This window comes from Miscanthus floridulus, chromosome 8 (assembly GCF_019320115.1).
Source record: "Miscanthus floridulus cultivar M001 chromosome 8, ASM1932011v1, whole genome shotgun sequence".
NCBI classification, from domain to species: domain Eukaryota; kingdom Viridiplantae; phylum Streptophyta; class Magnoliopsida; order Poales; family Poaceae; genus Miscanthus; species Miscanthus floridulus.
This window is the reverse complement of record NC_089587.1, coordinates 176,198,109-176,202,218: the sequence shown is the minus strand read 5'-3', so window position 1 is coordinate 176,202,218 and position 4,110 is coordinate 176,198,109. Positions and strand designations below refer to the sequence as shown.

The window sequence follows — 4,110 nt, the reverse complement described above, 5'->3', positions numbered from 1 at the left end:
ACTCTTTACTTTCTTGTACCCTTTTTTCATGTATATGTACATAGTACGCCAACACTTATCAGCTTCTTTAATAGGGCTTGGAGCGCCTTTGACCAAAGAAATATATCTTCACAGGCCTAAAAAGAATCTAATTTTACAATATAATAACAAAATTACTCCTTTGCAATCGCCTAAAATTTTGCTTTTCCCTCAGTCACCCGCTTCCCCACGCTCTTCCTTCTCAACTCCAGCGGGCGGTTAGGTGGCGGGTGGCCCACTCTTCTTCCTCAACTCCGGTGGGTTTAGAAGGGGGTTCGGGGAAGCCAGACCGGCTAGGCGGTGGCGACAGCGAGAGGGCGGCGGTGGAGGCGCTCGGGATAGGTCGGGGGCAAGGACATCCATGGGCGGAGCTCGACATGGATGAAGGAGGAGGGAAGGGGAAGAAGGCCACGCCACGGGTGCATTAGGGTTTCGCCAGAGCTCCGCGCGGAGCTTTGGCGAAACCCTAGCGTGTCGCGGCGGGGCGGTGGGTGGCTGCGAGACGAGGATGAGGATGAGGGCGCAGCTGCCAACGAGGTAGGCGAAGGTGGGAAGCGAGGAGGAAGAATACGCACATGGGGCATGGTGAGGCAGACGCGGTGGGGCGCGGAGGTTGATGATGACTGATAGCGTCATTCACCTGCTACCAATGCATACCCATATAATAATGCATGAAACTAGCATTTTGTGTTTGACAAAGTTTATATAAAAATATCATATATATTGAAACCAAATAAGTGTAACTTTTTTATTTTCTATTTTAAATCTTGTGTTATACGTATGGATACACTTATGAATTTAGTCAAACTTTAGATAGTTTGGCTAAATATAGAAAACTAAAATTATATTCTTTTTTCAGGAAAGAGTCGTCAGCACTTGGGTAGGACGTGATTCTTGATTAGGTCGTCCAGATTGGTCAATCCCTGCCGCCAGGCAGCGTGGCCTGAATGGCGGCCTCCTTCCACTCGTCCGCCCTCTGCTTCATCTCCATACCCTTGTCGCCGGCCATTGGCTCTAGTATCGTTGCCTCCAGAGCCTCCCGCCGCACGTCGCCGTCGACCTCCATCCCCAATCCCCACTCGGTGCACGCGTACCGACGGTTGGTCTGCTGCTCCGCGAAGAAGGGCCAGCACAGCATCGGCACGCCCGCGCTGAGGCTCTCCGTCATGGAGTTCCACCCGCTGTGTGTCAGGAACACCCCCACCGCCCTGTGCCGCAGCACCGCCTCCTGCTCGCACCAGCTCGCCAGGAGGCACCTGCCCTTGGTGGACTCCACGAACTCGGGTGGCAGCACGGCGGTGCCGCCCTTCACCAGGTCGGGCCGGATGATCCACAGGAAGTCGCAGCCGCTGCTCGCCAGCCCCCACGCGAACTCCACCAGGTCCTGGTTCGACATGGTGGTGATGCACCCGTGGTTCATGTACACCATGGACAAGGCCGCTCTGCCGTCCAGCCACCGTAGGCAGGTGTGGTCTTCCTTCCAGAGGCTGGCGCGGACCGTGCCGAGTGCGGCGGCGGCGTCGACGACGCCAGGGTCAGGGACGGCGGCGGCCAGCCACTCGAGGAGGAGACTGAGCACGCCGATGGTGTAGACAGGCGGCAGGATGGCGCGTATGGTGTCCAGCACCGTCGGGTCGAGCTCGTCAAAGGTGTTGGGGATGACGGCGGTGGTGGCGTTCGCGCGCGACACCTCGTGCATCATGAAGTCGAGCAGGATGTCGCCGCGCTGCATGGTGTAGATGAAGCTCGGGAAGTCCCTGAGCCGCATGTGCGTGCTCATCCTGCGCGCCCACCCCACCGGCGTGTCCAGGTACCCGTTCGGTAGCTGCGCTTCGTCTGCAGCATGCAGCATGTTCTACCGATCACATACAGAGTACATGATCCATGATGCACGTAACGATACCAACCTATGAGAGGTGCAAGGCCTTTGTCCATGAGGAACTGGAAGTGGCGGTAGCCCATGTAGCGGCAGGCGCTAGCCGTCTAGAAGAGCAGGCACGGCACACCAATCTCCTTGGCAGCGTCCACGCCAAAGCTCATGACGTTGTCAGCCACGATGCACATCACCGGCGGCACCCCGCCATCGCCGTCGTTGAGGCGATCGAGTAGGCTCTTGAGGTTCGGGAGGCAGGTCCTCATGGTGGAGTCACAGAGTGCGGTCGGGTCCTGCGTGGCGTCGGCGTCCGAGTGCGGCAGGCCGTCGGGGATGGTGGCGAAGCGGAAGCCCGGTGGGCCTGCGACGGCCTGGGGGCACCGGGACCGGATGAGGAGGCGGTGGTTGTACTCGGTGATTTTTTTTTAATTTTAATACCTTTTGTAAACTAATTTTAAATTTAACATTGTTTTTTTTCAAAACTAACACTTTTGGCCACGCCTATTAACATGGCGCGGCGAAAAGCCTGTGCCGCGCCATGCATAGTGGCGCGGCGAGTGGCTAATGTGGCGATGACCGGAAATGCTGACCGGTGACGCGGTAGGGCCTGCCGCATCACCAATCTTGGCGTGATAGTGCCGCACCCTGATCCGTGGCGCAGCAGAGCCAAATAAAAGCCCTGCGGCCAGTCCCGCCTGCCCGAGTAGCAAGCCCGCCACCCGCCTAGCCCTCCGTTGCTGCCTCCCTCCCTCCCTTCCCTTCCATTCCTCGGCCGCCTCCCTCCCTTCTCATCCTCGTTCAAGGTAATGACACACTTTTTATTTTTGTTTGAATGGTGGATAGGAATATTATGAATGAGAGTTAAGGTTAGAAGGAAAATTTTGTTTGGGAACTATAGTCTACGGTTTGGAGGAAGATATTAGTTTGATTTTGTCAATGTTAAGGTTAATTATTTAGTTAGAAGTATGTTTACCTTGTATATTTTTGTTGCTATAAGTGTTGGTTATATTATTTTAGTTGCAATGCAAATGATTATATTTTATATTAATTTGTGTTATTTTGATTGATGTTTAATTTAAACAATTTTATTAGATGGAAGACATGTTTCGAGAGCAGTTGTGGTGAAAACGGGGTCGTCCTAGAGAATTGTACCCCGACGAGTCTAGCAAAGATGCCTCGTCCCTCCTGAACACCCAGTCCCTAACTGTGACTGTGGTCATCCGGCCGACGTATTTAAATCAAGACATCCAGACACAGCAGCTCATTGCTTCTACACATGCAGTCGTTTTAATATAAGTAATTGTTGCCATATGTTTTTTTTTCTTCATTTATATTACTATGTTACTAGTATTTTGTTGAAATTTTGTTGTGTAGGCCCATGAGAGGTGCTTTTTCTTTCAGTGGATCGACGGTGCAGACAAGTTTGACCTCAGGTACCTCCTTTTCGATGATTGGTGGAGAGGGCGACATCCATGAGAGCACTTCGAGCGGTGGGTTCCACCTCCCCTAACCCCCTCCAATGATGGCTAAGGAGAAGCACTTAGCCACAGTTAGACGATTCGAGGAACCTCCTCTGTGCGATTGCAGAGATCGAGTTGTGATAAACACTGAGAATACGTTGGACTTTGTGTGTCCAAACAAGCATGAAGTAACTGCAAAGTGTATGTGTTGAAATGTTGAGCTATATGTGTTCATATACTAATGTCTCCTTATTTAGGTATATTCAATGGAGAAGTGTCGTTTCAAGTAGTGGTTGTATAGTCCTAAGAACCAATGGCCAGAAAAACCTCCAAAGGCAAAGCAAACGAAGAAAGAAAGGTTAATTTACAAAGCACCTTCAGTCAAGTGCGAATGTGGTGTTAAATTCAACTACGGTCTAGTCCCTTCGGAGCTTGGACTAGGCCATTATTGTGGCCATATGGTTGACTATGATGAGGTTTGTTATTTTTGTGGTAACCATGAAATCGTATTTTATTTCTTTTGCTAAGACATATATGATATAATTTTTCATTTGAACAGAGCACTAGGAAATACAGGTGGGAATGTTATGATGGTCAAGCTAAGTTCTTGGATGAACTGAAGGGGAAGGAAGTAATTGCACGGAAGAGGGGATATGGACCTGACTACGTCAACCTATGCGTTAAACATCACAATGACAAGATGCGTGAGTTTGCTAGACAGCGCGGTATTTGTAACCCGATCGATGTTGGGCTTGACAA

General features: G+C 51.2%; 1 pseudogene; it reads right to left on the bottom strand.

Annotated features, from left to right (window-relative positions):
- Positions 1-887: 887 nt before the first annotated feature.
- Positions 888-2,358, bottom strand: LOC136474092 (7-deoxyloganetin glucosyltransferase-like; annotated as a pseudogene).
- Between the last annotated feature and the right edge of the window lie 1,752 nt (positions 2,359-4,110).